Below are 23806 nucleotides of genomic sequence, written 5' to 3'. Positions count from 1 at the left end.
TAAACTTGAAAAATATTTGCATAAAAATTTCAGATGGAATGAAAAGCAAAAATGACATTATAAAAAAAAATTGGTCTGGTGTGATGGCTCATGCCTGTAATCCCAACACTTTGGGAGGCCAAGGTGGGAGGGTCCCTTGAGCCCAGGAGCTTGAGAGCAGCCTGAGCAACACCATGAAACCCCATCTCTACTAAAAGACAACAAAAACTAGCTGGGCAGGGTGGTGCACACCTGTAGTCCCAGCTACTCAGGAGGCTGAGATGAGAGAATTCACCTAAGCCTGGGAGGTGGAGGTTGCAGTGAGTTGAGATCATGCCACTGCATTCCAGTCTGGGCCACAGAGTGTGAGCCTGTCTCAAAAAAAAAAAAAAAAAAAAAAAAGAAAAAAGAAAAAAGAAAATCAGTAAATTATTGAGGGTATTAACAATAGAAACATGCTCTCAGAAATAATGCCGCATAGCTACAACTATCTGATCTTTGACAAGCCTGACAAAAACAAGCAATGGGGAAAGGATTCCCTATTTAATAAATGGTGCTGGGAAAACTGGCTAGCCATATGTAGAAAACTGAAACTGGATCCCTTCCTTACACCTTATACAAAAATTAATTCAAGATGGATTAAAGACTTACATGTTAGACCTAAAACCATAAAAACCCTACAAGAAAACCTAGGCAATACCATTCAGGACATAGGCGTGGGCAAGGACTTCATGTCTAAAACACCAAAAGCAATGGCAACAAAAGCCAAGATTGACAAATGGGATCTAATTAAACTAAAGAGCTTCTGCACAGCAAAAGAAACTACCATCAGAGTGAACAGGCAACCTACAGAATGGGAGAAAATTTTTGCAACCTACTCATCTGACAAAGGGCTAATATCCAGAATCTACAATGAACTCAAACAAATTTACAAGAAAAAAACAAACAACCCCATCAAAAAGTGGGCAAAGGACATGAACAAACACTTCTCAAAAGAAGACATTTATGCAGCCAAAAAACACATGAAAAAATGCTCATCATCACTGGCCATCAGAGAAATGCAAATCAAAATCACAATGAGATACCATCTCACACCAGTTAGAATGGCCATCATTAAAAAGTTAGGAAACAACAGGTGCTGGAGAGGATGTGGAGAAATAGGAACACTTTTACACTGTTGGTGGGAATGTAAACTAGTTCAACCATTGTGGAAGTCAGTGTGGCGATTCCTCAGGGATCTCGAACTAGAAATACCATTTGACCCAGCCATCCCATTACTGGGTATATACCCAAAGGACTATAAATCATGCTGCTATAAAGACACATGCACACGTATGTTTATTGTGGCACTATTCACAATATCAAAGAGTTGGAACCAACCCAAATGTCCAACAATGATAGACTGGATTAAGAAAATGTGGCACATATACACCATGGAATACTATGCAGCCATAAAAAATGATGAGTTCATGTCCTTTGTAGGGACATGGATGAAACTGGAAAACATCATTCTCAGTAAACTATCGCAAGGACAGAAAACCAAACACCGCATGTTCTCACTCATAGGTGGGAATTGAACAATGAGAACACATGGACACAGAAAGGGGAACATCACACTCCGGGGACTGTTGTGGGGTGGGGGGAGGGGGGAGGGACAGCATTAGGAGATATACCTAATGCTAAATGACCAGTTAATGGGTGCAGCAAACCAACATGGCACATAGATACATATGTAACAAACCTGCACATTGTGCACATGTACCCTAAAACCTAAAGTATAATAAAAATAAAAAAAAAAATAGAAACATAACAAAATAAAGAACAGTTAAAAAGAAAAATAAAAGGAATCTCAGAATTTTGTGGAGTAACATTAAACTATCTGTTATATGCATATTTGGAGCCCCAGAAGGTGAAGAGAGACACGAAATGATATAATGACTATTTGAGAAATAATGTTTCCAAGTTTTCACAATGTGATAAAAACTGTAAACTCACAGATAAAAAAGCTTAATGAAGTGCAATCAAGGGAATCACATACATACACCAACACTCAGAGGCACATTACAATTAAATTACTGAAAAGCAATGATAAAGAGAAAATCTTACAAGTAGTCAGAAAAACAAGACATATTATATAAAGTGAAATAAAGATAAAAATAACGAGACACTTCTTACCAGAAACTAAATAAATAGGAACAACATACTCAAGGTCTTGGCCCCCCAAAAATCTACCAATTTATAATTCTATATCCAGCAAAAATATGCATACTGTCAATCAATCCCAAAGCAGCCACTTAGAAAATAAAACAGAGAGTTATAAATAATATACCAACAGCAGAGATAAAATGAATCCCTAAAACATACCCAGTTAATCAAAAAGGAGGCAAGAAATAAAGGAAAGCAATTGAATAAATAAAAAATGAATTTAAAAGAAAACAAATAGCAATAATGTAGACTTAAATGCAACCATATAAACTCTTACATTAAAAATAAATGCACTAAAATTTCCAATTAAAAGGTAACAATTATCAGATGACACAAAAGTCTGCCAATAAAAACTAACTCTGAAAACCTATAGCACGAAACGGTTAAATGTAAATAATTTAAAAATATATACCATGCAAATAGTAATCATAAGAAAGCTAGAGTGACTAAATTTAGATCAGGTAGATTTTAAACTATGTAATATTTTAGTGATAGATATATTTTGTAATGATAAAATTGTCAACCAATCAAGAAGAGAAAACAATCCTAAACACATATGAATCCAGTATTATAGTTTTAATACACATTAAATAAAAGCTCACAGAACGGACTAGAGAAATAGGCAAATCTACAATTATTGTTGGAGACTTAAACACTGTTCTTTTAGTAATTGATACAACAAGTAGACAAAAAACCAGAATGGATAGAGAGGACCTAAATGGCATTAACAACCACTTGACATAAATAAAATTTATAAAACATTCACACAAGAAAAGCAGAATATACATTTCTTTTACATGTATATGAAACATTCACCAAGATATACCATATTTTAGGCTATAAAATAAATTTCAATACATTTAAGAGGGCTGAAATTAAACAGAGTATGTTCTCTGACTACAATTAAATTAAATGAGAAATATCAGAAAAATATATGAAAAACCCTAAGTATTTGTATAAAGCAAAACAAAATATCACTTCTATGTATGTATGGTCAGAGGTAAGCCGTAACAGAAATTTAAAAATATTTTGAATTAAGCAAAAACACATATATATATTTAAGATATACCAAAATGTGTAGGATGCAGGTAACACTGCCATTAGGAAGAACAAATATAGCTTTAAAAAACTTTTGTATAGAAATGAAACAAGTTGCAAAATCAATTATCTGAGCTTTCATTTTAAACATATAAATTAGAAAATAAATTCAATGTAAGCAGAAGACAGGAAATTATATAGATGAGGACAAAAATCAAAAAAGAAAAAAATGTAGTAATTAAAGCAAGAATAGGATTTTTGAAATCTTGATAAATACTTTAAAGAAATGATAAATCTTTAGCTAGAAGAATCAAAGAACAAAGAAGAGGAGACCCAGACTACTAACATAAGAACTGGAAAATGTGACATCATCACAGTTACTAAAGAGTAATAAGAGAATATTGTAAGTACCTTTATGGCAATAATTTTAACCTCCTCAAAGAAATAAACTGCTTTGTTAATTGCCAAAATCAACTAAAAAAGAAATAGAAAATTTGAATAGGTGTGTATCTATCAAAAAAATTGAATTTGTAATTAAAAACCTTCTAACAAAGTAAACTCCCAAACCAGATAGTTTCACTAGTAAATTTACTCCAAAGCCAAAGACTTTTTGAGAAAATGACACACCAGAAACTTTCATAAACATTAACATTAAAATGTTTAACAAGCCGGCGCAGTGGCTCACACCTGTAATCCGAGCACTTTGGGAGGTCGAGGCAGGCAGATTACCTGAGGTCATGAGTTCAAAACAAGCCTGGCCAACATGGTGAAACCCCCATCTCTACTAAAAATACAAATATTACCTGGGCGTGGTGGTACACAACTGTAATCCCAGCTATTCCGGAGGCTGAGGCAGGAGAATCACTTGAACCCATGAGGCAGAGGTTGCAGTGAGCCGAGATCATGCCATTGCACTCCAGCCTGGGGGAAGAGCAAAATTCCATCTCAAAACAATAAAATAAAATAAGTTTAACAAAATTTTAGCCAATCAAATTTAACACTTTTAAAATAGATAATACATCGTGTTAGGGTTTATCTCGGTGATTCAAGCATGATTTACCATTTGAAAAGCAATCATTGCAATTCATCATATCAACAGAATAAATGATTATCATAATAGGTATAGAAAAAGCTTTTGACAAAATTCCACAGCCATTCATAATTAAAAGCACCACACATAAGAGTAAATGGGAACTTTCTCAGCCCAATAAAAGGCATGTAAGACAAATCTACATCTATCATTATATGCATGGATGAAAGACTAATACCATTCTACCTACGACTGGGAAAAAGTCACTATCTACACATCATTGTACTAAAAGCCCCAGCCACTTAAGTAAGGCAAGAAAAAACAATAAAAGACACTCAGACTGAAAATAAACCTTTTTATTGGAATATTTGAAAAGTTAGAAATTCGTAAAGAATCCACAAAATTACTTGCTAGTGTTACTTGAACTAGTAAGAGAGTTTAGCAATAGTCAGAATTTAAGATTAATTATACAGTTCATTTCATTTCTACATACTTGCAAAAACAAATAAAAATTGAAATTAAATAGCGCTTACAATAGCATCAAAAACATAAAGTATTTATATGATGGTTAATATTGAGTGTTAAGTTGATTGGATTGAAGGATGCAAAGTGTTGTTCCTGGGTGTGTCTGTGAAGGTGTTGCCAAAGGAGATTAACATTTGAGTCAGTGGACTGGGAAAAGCAGACCCACCCTTAATCTGGGTGGGGACCATCTAATCAACTGCCAGTGTGGGCAGAATAAAGGCAGGCAGAAGAATGTGGAAAGACTGGACTGGCTAAGTCTTCTGGCCTCCATCTTTCTCCCAGACTGGGTGCTTTCTACCCTCGAACATCAGACTCCAAGTTCTTCAGCTTTTGGACTCTTGGACTTAGACCAGTGATTTGTCAGGGGGTCTCAGGCCTTTGGCTACAGACTGAAGGCTGCACTATCCGCTTTCCTACTTTTGAGGTTTTGGGACTTGGACTGGCTTCCTGGCTCCTCAGTTTGCAGGCAGCCTATTGTGGGACTTCAGCTTGTGATTATGTGAGTCAATTCTCCTAATAAACTCCCCTTCATATATACATCTATCCTATTAGTTCTGTCCCTCTAGAGAACCCTGACTAATACAATTTAAGAGTAAATTTATTAAAATATGGGTAAAATGTTTCTTCAATTTGATTAAAAATGTCTACAAAAATATACAGCTAACATTATATTTAATGATGAAAAACTCAAAACTTTCCCACTAAGATAAAGAACAAGGAAAAATGTCTTCCTTCACTACAGCTTTTCAACATAACAGTGGAATACAATAAGGCAAGAAAAAGAAATGAAAGGTATACAGATTGGAAGGGAAGAAATCAAACTGTCTTTGATGACATGATTGTCTATGTAGAAAATTTGAGACTTAACCAATAAAAAAGTTCACAGAAACAATAAGCAATTATATTAAGGTTGCAGGATAGAAGATTAATTTACAAAAGTCTTTTGCCTCTTTCTTTCTTTCTCTCTTTCTTTCTCTCCTCTCTTTCTTTCTTTCTTCTTTCCTTCTTCCTTTTTTTTTTTTTTTCTCAAGGCCTGACTCTTCTGTCACCCAGGCCAGAGTGCAGTGGTGCAGTCTCAGCTCACTGCAACCTCCACCTCCTGGGCTCAAGCCATCCTCCCACTTAGCCTCCTGAGTAGCTGGGAATACAGGTACGTGCCACCACACTTGGCTAATTTTTGTATTTTTTGTAGAAATGGGGTTTCACTATGTTGCCCAGATTGATCTCAAATTCCTGAATGCAAGCGATCCGCCCACCTTGGCCTCCCAAAGTGCTAGGATTACAGATGTGAGCCACTGCATCCTGCCAAGTCTATCACTTTTCTATGTCTCAGCAATAAAGAAGTGTAATCTGAAACCAAAAATGCAATACCATTTACATTAGCACTCTAAAAAATAAAACACTCAGGTATAAATCTAACAAAGTGTGTACGAGATCTACATGAGTAAAATTAGAAAACTCTGATGAAAGAAATCAAAGAACCAAATTAATGGAGGTATTCCAATGTTATAAACAGAAAAATGATATTGTCAATGTGACAGTTTTTTCCAATTTGACATACAGGCTCAGTGCAAACCCAGTCTAAACTCCAGCAAGTCATTCTGTGGATATTGACCAACTGAGTCCTAAGTTTAGATGGAGAAGTAGAAGACCCAGAATAGCCAACACAATATGAAAGGAGAACAAAGTTGAAGGATTGATGCTACCTCCTATAAAATCATAGTAATCAAGACAGTGTTATATTATTAAAATAAAAATAGATCAGTGGAACATAATGGAGAGCCCAGAAATAGACCCACATACTATAAATATAGTCAAATGACCTTTGATGAAGAATTAAAGGCAATACAATGGAGAAAAGATAGTCTTAAAAATTATGTTGAAATAAACACACATCCACATGCAGTAAATTAAGCTAGACACAGATCTTACACCCTTTATGAAAAGTAACTTGAAATGAATCACAGACCTAAAAGTAAAACACAAAGCGGTAAAACTTCTAGCAGATAACAGAAGAAAATTCTAGATAAGCTAGGGTTAGGTGATCGCTTCTCAGATATAAAAGCAAAGACAGTCTATAAAAGAAAGAATTGCTAAGCTGAATGTCATTAAAATAAAAAATTTTTACTTTATAAAAGTTAAGAGAATGAAAAGAAAAGCCACAGACTGGGAGAAAATACTTGCAAAAGGCAAATTTGGTAAAGGACTATTATCCAAAATATACAAAGAACTTTTAAAACTCAACAATAAACCAGTTTAAAAATCGGCCAAAGACTTACAGACACCTAACCCAAGAGGACATATACATGAAAAATGAGCATATAAAAAGATGCTCCACATAATATGTTAACAGGGAAATGCAAATTAAACAACAGTGATATACCAGCTCATACTATTAGAATGGCTCAAATCCAGAACACAAACAATACCAAATGCAAACAGGGATGTGGAACAGCAGGAACACCCACTCATCACTGGCAGAAATTCATTGCAAAGTGGTACAGCCACTTTGGAAGATAGTTTAACGATTTCTTACAAAACTAAAAATACTTTTAACTTAAAATTCAGTAATTATAGTCCTTGTTATTTACTCAAGCAAGTTGAAAACATTACACAAAAAACTCCACACAGATGTTTTTAGCAGCTATACTGATAATTGCCAACACTTGGAAATAACCAAGATCACGTTCAGTAGGTAAGTCAATAAATAAATTGTGGTAATCCAGACAACAAATATTCAGTGCCCAAAAGAAATGAGCTATCAAGTCATAAAAATACATGGAAGAAATTTAAAAGCATATTACTCAGTAAAGGAAGCCAATATGAAAAGGCTACATACCACATGATTACAACTATATAACATTCTGAAAAAGGCAAAGCTAAATTAGTGATTACCAGAAATGAGACTGGAAGGAGGGATAAATAGGTAGACCAGAGGGTATTTTTAGGCCAGCGGATCTATTTTATACACTATAATGGTGGCTACATGTCACTAAACATTTGTTCAAACTCACTGAATGTAAAACATCAAGAATACACCCTAATGTAAACTGTGGACTTCCAATTATAATGATGTATTAATATAGATTAATCAGTTGTATCAAATGAACTACTATGGTGGTGAATGTTGATAATAGAGGAGCCTATGTGTTTGTGGAGGTTGGGGTTATGTGGGAAAACTGTGCTGGATTTTGTTGTGAATCTAAACTGCTCTAAAAAATAAAGTCTATTAAAAATGTGGGTAAAAGCTATACTCTAAAATATGTAAAACATTTTTTAAAAGAAAGAACTAAATGAGTGGAGCAATTACATTATATTCATAGATTGTTGAAAGACTCAACATTGTTGAAATTAAAGTGTAGATTGAATTAAATGTACATCAAAATCCCAGGGGTTTTTTACAAAAATAGAAGTTTTTCCTCTATTTTTCTAAAATTCATATGAAAAGTCAAAAGCTCTATCTGGAAATACCAACAGAATGTTATAAAAGAGCAGCAATGTTGGAGAATTTACACTATGTGAATTTAAGATTTACTTATTATAAAGTTATCTTAAATAAGACTGTGGTCTTGGCATAAGAATAGGCAATAAGTTCAATAGAACAAAATGGAGATTCTAAAAATAGACTGATGCATACATAGTCAATTGATTTTTGACAAAAGTGCCAAAGTAATTCAATGGAGAAAGGTTGGACTTTTCAACAAATGATGTCAGAAAACTGGATATCCAAATGGAAAATAAAAATTAACCTCAGTCTTTAACTCAGCCACATGTAAAAATTATCTCAAAATGGACAATAGATTTACATATAAAAGCCAATGCTATAAAAATTTCTTTAAAAAAAAGCGTAAGAGAAAATCTTTGTGACCTTGGAAAAGGCAAAGATTTCTAGAATACAAAAAGCACAAACATAAAAAGTTGATAAATCTGACTTCATCAAAATTTAAAATGTTTTAGTATTCAAAAGTCTCCATGAAGAAAATGAATAGGCAAAACAGGTGCTGGCAGAAAATCTTCACCGTACATATATCTGAGAATAATATGTATTTTACAATATAATAGTAAAAGAATATAAATCCAATTAGAATGAGTAAAAGGCTTGAAAGTTTTACCAAAGGTATATAAATGGTGATAAGTCATGAAGAAATGTTCAAATGCATTAGTTCTCATGTAAATACAAATTTAAACTGCATGAGATACCATTACTCACGACAGAAACAGCTCAAATTACAAAACTAAAAATACTCTTACCCTAAAATCCAGTAATTACAGTCCTTGTTATTTACCCAAACAAGTTGAAAACATATTATTTACACAAAAACCTTCACACACGTTTTTAGCAGCTTTACTGATGATTGCCAATACTTGGAAACAACCAAGATCACTTTCAGTAGGTAAGCCAACAAATAAATTGTGGTACATCCAGACAATAAATACCCAGTGCCCAAAAGAAATGAGCTATCAAGCTATAAAAATACATGGAAGAAATTCAAGAGCATATTACTCAGTAAAGGAAGCCAATATGAGAAGGCTACATACCACAGGTAGTGGCAAGGATGTGGATGTGGAGAACTATGGGAATGTAAAATTGTACATCCCTTTGTAAAACATTTGTATAGTTTCATATAAAGTTAAGTATACACTTAGCACATGACTCAGCACTTCCACCTCTAGTAATTTACCTAAAAGAAAAAAATACAGGGAAGAATAGTTGGGGGCTGGGGAGGGGGGGGATGGTTAACGGGTACAAAAAAGATAGAAGGAATAAATAAAATATACAATTTGGTAGTGCATCAGGGTGATTATAGTCAATAATAACTGAATTGTACATTTTAAAATAACTTAAAGAGTGTAATTGGATTGTCTGTAACACAAAGGATAAGTGCTTAAGTGGATGGATACCCCATTCTCCATCCATGATGTGTTTATTTCACATCGCTTGCCTGTATCAAAACATCTCATGTAGCCCATAAATATATATACCTACTATGTAGCCACAAAAATTAAAAACAAAAATATAAAAATAATCTTAAAACTGGACAAAAAAGGAAAAATACAGACATGTCCACCCACACAAAGTTCTTTCACAGCAACTTCATTCTATAATTGGAAACGAAGTATCAAATAGGTGATTATGGGGATCCATATAAATAAATAGTATGCAATGATAATGAATAAATTCCTGATATTCAACAATATGGGTAGCTCTGAAACACATTATGCTGAGCAAATCACACCAGGAACAAAGACTTCATACTATATATTCATTTTATATGAAATTCTAATGCATAGTGATAGAAATCACATTAGTGGTTGGGAATAGGGTGGCAATTACTGGGAAGAGCACAGGAAATATTCTGGGGTAATAGAAATGTTCTAAATCTTCATTGTGGTGGTAGTTACAAGGGTATACAGATACAGTCAACCCTCCTGTAGGTTTTGCATCCACAGATTCAACCAACCGCATATTGAAAAACTAAATAACAATACAACAGTAAAAGAATACAAATAAAAATACAGCCTAACAACCATTTACATAGCATTTATATTGCATTGGGCATAATAAGTAATCTAGAGATGATTTAAAGTGTATAAGAAGATGTGTGTAGTTTATACAGAAATCCTACACCATTTTGTCTAAGGGAATTGAGCATCTGAGGATTTTGGTATCTGAAGAACATCCATTTCTTCAGATGTTCCCCAGATATAGAGGGACAACTGTATATATTTGCAGTGATGGTTACATAGGAACATTTTATCATGTATAAATTATACTTCAATAAAGTTGATTTGTTTAAGCAGCTTTCAGCTTACTGAGAAAGATATGCATACATAATACAACATTAAATGCTAATATATATCATGATATGTTTCTAAAACCATAAGACAGTTACTCATTCCTGCACTTATGTCATTAGATTTTTCTGTTTTCAAAATTTTTCTTTTAGAAATTCTGTCAAACATTATATTTAAAAATCATTAGAACTTTGTTACCACTTTCTCAGACCTATTGCCCTGGTAATGAGAAAGTCATCTTTACCCTTTAGAGGTGCATTGGCTTCGGACTTAAGGCTTCACATCTGAATTAACACAATTTAAAAAATTATTCTATGTCAAAATAAATAATAAAGGGAATGGTAAAGCAGTTTTTGAAGGGTGTTTGGCCTTCTTTGAAGCTATGCTCTTTATATCGGCTGTGAAGAAACAAGATAATATCCTATTTCTCTCTACGTAGAAGAAGGACGCTTGGGGAATCACACCTGTGAACAGTAGTTTGTAGATGTGGAATCAGATCCGGAAAAGAAAAGGCAAACTCCACTGACAGATTAAATGAAAAGTAAACAGGTTTGTTTAAGGTAATGACAATGAGATGGGTGTTTTGACAGGATTCATGGTGATGAAAAGTTCAAAGAGTCTTTACCCAGCTTGAGATCTGTCTTCCATCTCACCCTTAGTCCCTTAGTCTTTCACCATGTGAAGGGCAGATGGTAGATAATGTCATCATGACAAGTAGCATTTAACACACAGCAGACAGTCATCAGCCTATTCCCTCATTATTAGAATCTGTACTTCACTATATTCTTTTTAGTCAGGAACAGAATACACAACAAACAATCCCACTAAACCAGATATCGTATACTGATTGATCTCATTTTACAACCTGGTTCATATATGACCTTGTCTTTCTGCTCTCACTATGTGATATGGCCAGACCCTGCTCTTTGTGAGTGACAATCAGCTCTTATTTCTCCAAAGTAATATTTATAAGAATCCCAGAAAATAAAAAATACCTACGCCTCAAGAAAAAGTCAGCAGCGTTATTACTAATGACTAGTACAATTAATACATTAGCATTGCAGACTGAAAGGAATAGGAGACTAGAAAGCAAAGTGGTTATGCCAAAAGTTTGGGAACTGGGTTGACAGGTTTGTTTCCTGGTTTTCCTGCTTTCTAGCTTTATGATCTTTTGAAACCTACTTTTTCATATTTCAGATGAGAGTTCTAATAGCTACTGTAGGCTTTTTTTGAGGATTCAGAGATAAGGAATGCAATCACTGATGACAGTTCCTGGTACGCTGTTTGGTGTATAGTAGCTTTGTTTATCATTACAGATTTTATTAGGAGTTAGGATTCCTGACTCCTGATGCTCATGGACAGCTCCAGCAATGGGCAAATCTTAATTTTATGCCCATGTTTCCTTTTCTGTAAATTAGGGTATGACACCTTTCCTATCTATCCAGATGGATCATTAAGAGAATCTAATGGGAAAGAACTCTGACACTTGCAATGGCTAATTAATAGTGTGGCCACTTTCTCTGTATCTGTGGTGGGAGTAAAGAGCGGGAGTCAGAAAAAGTGAAATTTAAAATAATTTTTTTTAATTGGCTCAGAGAGCATTTTAGAGAAGAGAAACGTATAATTGCACAAATTACAAAGTTTGAGTAAGACAATGAGGGTGAGAAACCTGATTCTATTAAAATCAGAATAAAAATCATGCATTATCCTGAAAGTATATACAAATGTGAAGAATGTTGGAATCTAGGAAATTATTTTTTAAGATTGTTAGGAAGTGAAACTCGGTTCTTTGTTTGGCCTGCTTCACCACACACATACACACATGCATGCGCGCGCGCGCACACACACACACACACACACACACACACACACACTTGATTCTATGTGATTAAGAGCTCTGTTCCTGTCATTTTCAACATGCCACTGCTTCCCAGAACTTGGGGAGGCTTTGTGAGACAGGACTCCCTAGTTCTTTGCATAACTCTGGTTTCTGAAGAGGTATGCCAGAGGAAAAGTGCACACTGTGTCATTTCCAGGATTTACGGGGAACCAAATGCTTGAGTCAGAAGTTGCCAAGTACACATTTCATTTTGATTTAAAAGACAGTTAATGTCTAAAGTTGAAAAGAACACAAACGATTATTAATAAAATAAGTAACAGTAACTAACAGCTGAGAAGCAGATCTTTTTTACATGTAGCAGATGATGCTAATTTGCAGTTAGGTAGCTAAAGTGGGCTCCTAATAAAACGAGAATCAGTTTTCTGAATGATGGTACAGTAAGGCATTGGATTCTCTTTGAAGATAAAGAGGCAGATGGGGCATTTTGATATGTCACTGGAAAAATCATTTTCTCTAGTTGTGCTATAATATTCTGTTTATACCCCTGACTTCAGTGCCACGACTTGGCAAGGAGCTACAATGGCTCACAAATGGACGCTTATGGGGGCATTAAATGGTGCAGGCTTAGTTGCAGACTGGAGAAAATGAAGGGGCTGATGGTAACTGTAAAAGTGGACCTTTCCAGTGAATGGTGATATATAAGACTGATGACTAATAAACATACCCTACATGGGAAACATTTGAGTGATGACATCTTTTTTCTTTCACCCTTTTAACTAGCCGCAATAGCTGGGATTTTACTTAAGGAATATATGGGAAACAGACTAAGCCCCAAGGCAGATCACCCTGGCAGCTGTAGAAAGAGAAGGCTACACTTTCCCATGTATGTTATCTGCATTTTTCTATTGATTTAACATCTGCCAGGGGGATCAGCTTGGTCCCCTGCATGCTGCACATTGGATGCCCAAGTCTGGTGGACAACAGTAGCTTCCTGCTCTAAGAGAAAAGAAACAGGTTATTCAACTGTGGCCATGAGGCCCCTGGCTCTAGCCATGGCCGTGCTGCTTGGCTTTTTGGACAATTATATCCACAAAGATTCCATGTTATCTTAGGAACAATTCATTTCTCAACTACTTCTTTCCCTCTGTCTCAACAAGGAAGATATGTGCACTTCCTTGATACTCACTCATAGGGATATGATGATGATCAAGTGACAAAATTTTTATAATTTTGCAAAGCATAAATCATAGCGCAAGATGTCATATTATTGGCTAATGCTATTTTGAAGCAAAGAAAGGATTTCTTTAAAACTTGTCAGTGTGATTTACTATGTCCTAATGTTTGCCTGTAGATATATATTTTGGGGTGCAAAATTAGCTTGGTATGCTATTAGATTCTATCACATCACTAAGCATATTCTTACTCTTTTTATCTACTCTGTTTCCTCCTATGTTGCTATACTAGTCCATTCTTTCTTTGTTATGAAGAAATGCTTGAAATTGGGTAATTTATAAAAGGAGGTCTAATTGGCTCACTTCTCTGCAGGCTGTACAGGAAGTACGATGCTGGCATCTGCTGAGCTTCTCAGTGTGATTTATTATGTCCTAAGGTTTGCCTGTAGATATATATTTTGGGGTGCAAAATTAGCTTAGTATACTATTAGACTCTATCACATCACTAAGCGTGTTGTTACTATTTTCACCTACTCTATTTCCTCCTATGTTGCTGTACTAGTCCATTCTTTCTTTATTATAAAGAAATGCCTGAAACTGGGAGGTCTAATTGGCTCAAGTCTCTGCAGGCTCTACAGGAAGCATGATGCTGGCATCTGCTGAGCTACTGGGGAGGCCTCAGGAAGCTTACAATCATGGTGGAAGATAAAGCAGGAGCTAGCACATCACATGGTGAGAGCAGGAGCAAGAGAGAGAGTGAGCAGGGAGGTGCCACATTCTCTTAAACAACCAGATCTGATGAGAACTCACTCACTATCATGAGAACAGCACCAAGGAGATAGTACTAAACCATGCATGAGAAAACCACCCTTATGATCCAATCACTTCCCACCAGGACCCATCTCCAACACTGGGGATTACAATTCAACATGATATTTGGGCAGGTACACATATCCAAACTATAACAGTTGCTAAAATCAGCCTGATGCAGTGGCATGTGCCAGTTACTCAGGAGGCTGAGGCAGAAGAATCACTTGAGGCCAGGTGCTCATGTCCAGCTGGGAGACAGCAAGGACCCACCTCTAAAAAATAAAATACACAACTTGCTATTTCTTTCTATTTTTGAACCTAAGTTAGATGACTTTAGGCACACAGGCAAATCATTCCAGTTTTTTGGATATTTTCAGCAACTTGCTTTTCTCTCACTAGAAAAAAAATCACTTTAAGATAAAAAAGAATATGTACCTGTTTATTCTCTTCTGGTCATTCTAGGATCATATTCTTGGTCCTCTTCTGGTCATTCTAGGACCATATTCTTGGTCCTACTATCAGAAAGGGAAGGGGGCACTCCTTTGCTCAGATATACACTTCTTCATATCAACATAAACATAAACTGTTTCTTTATATCTATAGTACCTCAAAGTCTATCGGTCTTCTTATTTTACGTTCATTATACAATACTCAAAGCAGATTCAAGAGTCCAGCCTCTGTGTTAGAGAACTAAATGAGGATGTTAAGGTCAGCATGACTTAACATGACAATCAGGTCAACATGACCCTTTTCAGGACTAAGTGCTAATACTGTGGCCAGCTCAAAGAATAATGCTGTCCCCCTCCCCGCAGTTCTTCCTTTCATCACATTTGTTACGAAGACAAAATGTTCTATTTAGAGTCAAGATTGCCTATTTAACATGATGTGGAAAAAGAAATTATAGAGTTATTTAAAAAGTTCTTCCTCCCTACTCTCCATTCTCCACCATTACCCCGCCCAACTACATAAACATTAAAATCCAATCTAGCCCTCGTTGTGAGACTTAGGAAGGCATGTTTCTATTGGCAACCAAGTTCCTTAACATCACTGCACACTGACTAGAAAGGAATCAGGATTGATGAAAACACAAAGGTAAGATTTGTTCTAGATGATTTATTCTGCTGTAATTTCTTCCAAAAGCTCCCTATCCCCAAAACACACACACCCTTTTTCCCTTAAATAAATAATGAGCTTTGGAAGTCCTTTAACCTGTTTTTCTTATAGACATCTTTCTAAAAGAAAATAGAGACAGTATATTCTGGAAGTTTACATAAGTTCCAAAAAAGGAGTCACTCTGTTTCAACCCTCACTACAGCAGGTTTCTTTATGGTGAGTATGACAAAGGGCAGGCTGTGCTGCAAAAATGCCAGCCATCTCTGTGTTCAGAAACCTCCTATCACTCTTCTTGATTTGACATGAAATATTAAACACCAGTTACCAGCAAAAACTTATTGAACACAGATGTCCACTATCACTTTCAAATTGCTAAAGTCAATTTAGGTTTATATATTTTCTTTGCTTCAGCATTCGCATGCAACGCAAATGTTCTGTGACAGTAATGATTTCGCAATATACCATTTCAATTAGGAAAGCACGTTGTATATGTGTTTTCATTTTTAAAATGCCTATTTCTTTTCATTTTGAAGCTTTGTGTCCCTCAATAATAATGGGACCTTGGATTGAAAAATAAATAAAAAGAAAGAGCTCCACCTACTGATTCATTTTACAAACGTTTTTTCTGTTCTACTTGAAAATGCTCTTTGGCACAACAGGGACCTTGTGAACATGTAACTCAAACTGTTTGGTTTGAAAAAAAAAAAAAAAAAGATACAGGACTTGCCCCCATGGAAAGGAATTGGTTAGAATGGAGCTCTGTCTGTCTCTGTGACTTAAAAGGCCTCCTCCCCTTTTTCTGTGCCCCTCAGAAGACCTAATTAATAAGTCTGCTTCAGGTTTAGTGCTCCCCAGGGATATAGGTTAACTGTGGCATTCCCTTTTGCTGGGTTTCACAGAATTCTGGCGAGTCACACATTTTGCTCTACTACAATAATCGTATTCATGTCACTGGCCGCCCCTTCCTTCTGAAGGACTTGGTGGGCGCCCTTTGAAAGGATTTACAGGGCCATTTCTCCCACTGGTGAAGCTGGAATTGTTCAATGCCTACCATGCTACTCCCCCACCCCCACCAGCACCTAGACTCAAGTGATTTCGTAGGGAAGTGAAGAAAAACATCCACTGGGAACCTGGGGTAACTTAAGGAGGCCAAGATTAATTACTTGAGGAGGAACCGCCTGGGCTGGACACTGGGGGTGCGCATTGGGAGCAGCAGCTGGAACGATGGCCTGTTGTGATGTCTGCCAGCTCTGGTCCTACTAGCTCAGTTGCTCAAAAGCTTCCAAAACCATTTTTAATTCCTGCCTTGGAGCTACTTTTAGGGACGTGTCCCCAGGAGTCTCTCACTGTGTGCCAACCCATGCAGTTTTGTGTTGTATCACATGAGACAGATGTGACTTATTGGGGGAATATTCTAACCTCTTGATGGGTCACAATGTCCTGGGCCTTCCAGTTTGGACCCTGCTTCCTACATTATAGAATTTCTTTTAAGAAGAACAAATCCTAGACTGTATTTGTCTCATACATTTGAGCAGTGACTATAGAAAATATTACCAATGGGCAATAAGATGATATCTAGAAACACACAATGGAGTGGTTTCAAGTCCCCTACCTTTGAACCTGTCTGCTCAGTCATGCATTCCATAGACATGATTAACTAACCATAAGACCCAGGTATTCGAAGTCTGAATATAAAATGTTTATTCTTCCCCCAAATGATTCACACATCACCTATCACTGCACAGTTGCCAAACTCTATGGTTTTCTTGTCACACATAAATTCAATAGCTGACCACAGCCAGGGACAGAGATTTCTTATAAATCAAATAACTACAAACATTGGAGAGAGAGGGAGGGGACTCACTGCCACGTTTCAGTCAATCAAAAATATGTGTAATGAGAGTCTACTTTGTTCAAGGTGCTATGCTTGGTGCTATGGGAATATTTAATAAAATATGACTGGCCCTAACTTTGAAGCAAGGGAAATACCTACCTCACATTGGTGCTATGAGGATTATATGCAATTACCCAGCCCAGCGCCTGGCACATAGTTGGTGATAGGTAAATGGCCACTATTATCTTTTCTAATAATGTTATATTTAGGCAATATTTAAAAAATAAAAGAGATGCCCCAAATGGGAGAGATAATGGATTACAAAATAGTTGACCAAGACACTGATTGTTTTGAGATCAGAAAAAAAGGAAAATTCTTGGAATCTGAAATAGGTTTGCTTCATGCAAATTATATTTTAGCCCTAATTACAATTTACTATTTTGGGAAGCTCAATAAGTTCCAGGTGCTAGGCTGAGCTCTTGATCATTTCATCTCTTTTTGACTTTCACAATCAAATGATGTAGATATGATCACTCCTATTTCATATGTGAGAAAATGAGGCTCAGAGATGCTTAGTCACAAAGGCCTGACACTGATGCACACGCTTTTTCCACCTAATCAAACTGTCTCCATCATAGAATTACAGTCTATTAGAGCTAGAAGGAAATGCAGAGGCCAGCTTGTTCTAATTGCTAACTTGACAGGTAAAGAAGCAGAGGTCCAGAGAAGAAAAGTGATTTGCACAAATTCACACATTTAACTAGTGACATAACTGAAATTAGAAACCAAGGCTTTTGGTTCCAAGTTGGTGTCATTTTCAACATTTTCACATTTTTTCCCAATGAATCTTAAATCAATAGCACTTATAAAATACAAATGTAAAAAGACTGTGCTAAGAAAAATCTTTGTGCTTCACATCAATTTTACATTACCTGTCTTTTTGCTGGGTAAATACTTAATGATTTCCTATTTCTGAGAAATCATTCTCTACCTCACATTCCACTCCATTTCACCACCAGCACACCCCCAACACTCACAATACACACGACCTATTTTAATTCAGAAGGTAAAATGCAGGCTAAATTTATATCCCAGCATGTGGGACTTCTTTTTAAGCCGAGGCTTAATTGAACCATTCCCTGCCCAAACTCACTTTTCTTTGGGATTTGGAGCTAATCTGTTTACTAAGAACTCTGCAACCTAGGACAAGTATGACAAATATCTACTAATAGATATTAATAATTCAACACAGAATTCTTTTACCCTTTGCTCATGAATGGTCCCAAACTCAATCAGAATGCCAGTCAATCAGATTGTCAAGTGAGATGAAAACTTTTTGTTCTCCCTAATCCTTTTCCTTGGTCTAAAATAATTATACTGCTTTGTCCCTCTTTTGTTTCTGTTATAGTGCTCTACCATTTTCTAAAGTTTTCTTAAGCACAAAAGCAAATCCAAAAATCAGTAGTTGATTTGCTTTATCTTATCTTTCAGTTCTTGAATTCTATCCTTTTTTACTTTTCTGAAAGTGCAATTGTGTGTCAGAAAGCAAACACCTGTGTAACCCTCAAGACTACCAAATAAAATATTGTCAGTGTCCTTTGTGTCCCCTCTCAATCATTGCCTCTCAAAGTTACCATTACTATGAATGGTAGGTAATTGCTTTTGTTTATACCATCTAAGCTGGCATTGTTAAATATTTCCTTTTGTCCTGTTTTTGAACTAAATTTAAATTGAGTCATACTATACATACATATATATGTATATATGTGTGTGTGTATATATACATATATATGTATACATACGTGTGTGTATATATATATATACACATATATATATACATATATATATATACATACGTGTATATATATATATATATATACACATATATATATATGTATATGGCTTCTTTCACTCAACATTATTCCGTGCACTCATGGATATTCCCCAAGTTGTTTAAAAATTCTACTATTAAAGACATTGAGTAGTTTTTAGTTTTGACTATGGTAAGAAATGCTGCTATGAACATTTTTATGCATAAATCTTAACATAAATGTTTTGCATTATCTTAGGTGTATATTAAAGAGTAGAATTACAAGGTCATAACCTATGTGTATTTTCAGCTTTACATCACATTTTTTCCAAAGTGATGTAGCAGTATACAACCCGATCTCCCTAATATTGATTACTGATATTCTAACATTTAGGCTTTTTTATAGGTGGTTTTAATTTGCAGTTTCCTCATAACTAATGATGTTGAATATCTTTTCCTATATTCTGTGTGTTTACTCGATATTTGTCTATCATTCTGTGTGTGTGTGTGTGTGTGTGTGTGTGTGTGTGTGTGTTTAGTGCCTTTTCATTTGTCTTGTCCTTTTTTCTATTGGGTTGTCTGCCTCCTTGTTATTCACATGTGGAGTTCTTTATATAATCAGGAAACAAGTTCTTTGCTAGCGATATGTGTTGAAAGTATGTTTTCTCTCTTAGTATTTTTGCCTTTTCACTTATTTTATTTATTTATTTATTTACTTTTCTGAGACAGAGTCTCACTCTGTCTCCCAGGCTGGAGTGCAGTGGCACAATTTCAGCTCACTAAAACTTCTGCCTCTCAGGTTCAAGCAATTCTCCTGCCTCAGCCTTCCGTGTAGCTGGGACTGCAAGCACGCACCACCATGCCTGGGTAAGTTTTGTATTTTTAGTAGAGAGGGGGTTTCGCCATGTTGACCAGGCTGGTCTCGAACTCCTGACCTCAGGTGATCTGCCCACCTCGGCCTCCCAAAGTGTTGGGATTACAGGTGTGAGTCACCACATCCGGCCCCTTTTCATTTTTTTAATGGTATATTTCAATGAACAGAAATGTCCAGTTTTTATATATAACCTGATTTGTCAATCTTTCTCTTAAAGTTAATAATTTTGTTTCCCATTTAATAAATTGTTTGCCTGTAGAGATATTATGACTATATTCTACTATATTACCTGTTAGATGCTTTGTTATTTTCCTTTGCACATTTAAATTTTTAATACATATGGAATTGATGTTGGGTATTATGTAAAGCAGGGTTCAACCTTCTGTCATTTGTTTCTCTGCATTGTAAGTTTTCCCAATACATTGTTAAAAACACCACCACACCACCATATCCCCAATATTATAGTACCACTCTTGTTGTAAATCACGTTTCTCTCTCTCTCTGTCTATATATAAATATATATATATATCAGTCTGTGGATGGGTTATTGATCCTATTAACTTGATTATTTATATCTTTATAAACCAATACCATGCTCTTTCAATTACTGTAGCATTTTAAGTTTTGACATACAGTAGAGCAATGCCAACCATTAATGGTTAGTTAAGGTGGAGATGAGTCTGCAGAAAATACAAAGAAAGAACATCAGAGAAATAATAAAATATCCAGGGCTCAATCCTTGGACCACTTCTCTTGTTTGTCTACACATTTTCTAGGTCATCTCATCTAGTCTCATGGTTTGAAATATCATCTGTATACTAATGGATCAAAACTTTATTTCTCCAGCCTGGAATTCTTCTCTGTGTCCTGGACTCAACTCTCCCAGAGCCTAAATAGCCACTTGAAAATCCAAGAGTCATCTCAAATTTAACATGTCCCAAACTGCCTCCTCATATCTACTTCTCTCTAATAAACTTTTAGCTCTTTTGCAGTCATTTCCATCTCAGTTAAATAACAATTCAATTATTCCATAAATCTTGGTGTCCTTTTAAACTCTCTCTTTCTCACACTCTACACCCATTGCATCAGCAAATTCTTTTTGTTGTGCATGAAATTATATCCCAAATTAACAACATCTTCCTATTCCCACTGCTGACACTGTGGTCTAAACCACCATTTTCTCTCGCCAGCTTCTAGCTGGTCTCTCCGCCTCTGCCTGAGAGAAGTCTCCCATAATCTATTCTCTACGCAGAAAACCTAATTATTATTGTGTTATTGTTCCTTTTAAAAATAGCTTAATGAATTTTACTTAGAGTAAAAGCCAAAATACTCATTATGTTAAACAATCACCTAAATAATCTGATTCTCTGATATCTCTTTGATTTCATCTATTAATATTTTTCCTCTTACTCTCTCCTTTCCAGCTACCTTGGCCTCAGACATTCCAGGCATGTTCCCTTCTTGGTGCTTTCACTTGAGTTGTTCCCTCTGCCTGGAGCATCATCAGTTGTCTCCCTGCAGATAGCTATGTATCTGAATTCCTTATTCTGTTTTGTCCTTTAATCCAAAGTTATCTTCTCTGCGAGACCATTCCTGGATACCCCATCTAAAATTTCAGTCTGACATCCTTTCATATTTATTTCTATGCCCTATTTTTCTCCCAAACACTTGTAACATTTAACATACTGTCTAACATGCATGTTTTACTTATTTATAGTACTTATGGCTAGGAGGGGAATATGGTAAATGTCCACATAAGTGAGTTTATAAATCTGGTTGGTTCAGGAGTCCATAATCTACTCTATAGAATGTGCCTAGATGCTGCTACATAGTATCTCCAAAGGGCTTGGCTGGGAAGACCGAATTTCTTTGAACTATGTTTTGAAAAAATTATTCATGATTGTTCATTTCTGTGCTTCATGAACATATTTGGACACTTTGTCTTTTAAATATAGTTGAAAGAGGGGAAGATGAAGAGGTAGAACAGGGACAAGAAGAGAAAAATATGCATATGCAAGTCCAATGTAAGCTCACTTGAGCTTAAAAATTCTTGGCATTTTAAGAAGTAGTTGAAAGTTATATCTATAGGTTTAGTTATGATGGTGTCAGTGCAAATGTAGTAAAGCCTGAAATCTGATTGGCTTTATAAAAGGCCCAGTTAGTTAATTCCAGGTCACTCACAGTAAATATAAGTTACGGTGTTGTTAGAAAATATTAGCACTATCCAAGCACTACCACTCTCCTATGAGGCATTCAGTGAGTGAGGTGACTTTCTAGATGAACAAATGGACATTTTGGATTCAAAGACTGTGTCTGTTATGGATTAAGTAATGTCTCCCCACCAAAGACCTTGGAAAGTATTATCCCATTACCTGTGACTGTGACCTTTATTTGGGAATTGGGTCTTTGCAGGTGATCAAGTTAAAAGAAGGTCATAAGGGTACAGCCTAATTCAATGTGACTGGTATCTTTATAAAAAGGAAATTTGGACACAGACTGACATGCACATGGGAGAATGCCATATGAAGATGAAGACAGTGATCAGGGTGATGAATCTACAAGCCAAGGAATGCCAAAGATTGCCAGTGAACCACAAGAAGTGAGGCAAGAGGCATGGAACAGACTCTTTCTCACAGCCCTCAGAAAGACCCAGCCCTGCCAACACTTTGGTCTCATACTTCTATCCTCCAGAACTGTGAGACAATAAATTTCTGGTGTTTAAGCCACTCAGTTTGTGTTACTTTGTTATGGCAGCCCTAGGAAGCTAATACAGTCCCTATTCTTTTATAGAACAACTTGAGTAAATAACATCTGACTTGTGACCATGTTTAAAGGAAAATAATTTTCATCGAGTAAGATTGCCAAGCATTGAAGAGTCATTATTTTAAAAATAAACTTTCTTTTTTAGAACAGTTTTAGATTTAGATAAATATTGCAGGCCAGGCACGATGGTTCACACCTGTAATCCCAGCACTTTGGGAGGCAGAGGGAGGCAGAGGCAGGAAGATCATGAGGTCAGGAGTTTGAGACGAGCCTGGCCAACATGATGAAAACCTGTCTCTACTAAAGATACAAAAAATTAGCTGGGCGTAGCTGCGAGCGCCTATAATCCCAGCTACTCGGGAGGCTGAGGCAGGAGCATCACTTGAACCAGGAGGCGGAGGTTGCAGTGAGCTGAGATTGCACCATTCCACTCCAGCCTGGGCGACAGGGAAAGACTCTGTCTCAGGAAAAAAAAAAAAAAAAAAAAAAGAGAGATCTTGGGGGGTGGAGCCAAGATGGCCGAATAGGAACAGCTCCAGTCTACAGCTCCCAGCCTGAGCGACACAGAAGACTGGTGATTTCTGCATTTCTGCTTGAGGTACCGGTTTCATCTCACTAGGGAGTGCCAAACAGTGGGTGCAGGACAGTCGGTGAAGTGCACTGTGCGCGAGCCGAAGCAGGGCGAGGCACTGCCTCACTCGGGAAGCGCAAGGGGTCAGGGAGTTCCCTTTCCTAGTCAAAGAAAGGGGTAACAGACGGCACCTGGATAATCCGGTCAGTCCCACCCTAATACTGCGCTTTTCCAACAGGCCTGGAAAACGGGACACTAGGAGATTGTGTCCCACACCTGGCTCAGAGGGTCCTATGCCCACGGAGTCTCACTGATTGCTAGCACAGCAGTCTGAGATCAAACTGCAAGGCGGCAGCCAGGCTGGGGGAGGGGCGCCCGCCATTGCCCAGGCTTGCTTAGGTAAACAAAGCAGCCAGGAAGCTCGAACTGGGTGGAGCCCACCACAG

This window comes from Nomascus leucogenys, chromosome 11, assembly GCF_006542625.1.
Source record: "Nomascus leucogenys isolate Asia chromosome 11, Asia_NLE_v1, whole genome shotgun sequence".
Lineage (NCBI taxonomy): Eukaryota > Metazoa > Chordata > Mammalia > Primates > Hylobatidae > Nomascus > Nomascus leucogenys.
Note: the sequence above shows the minus strand (reverse complement) of the source record.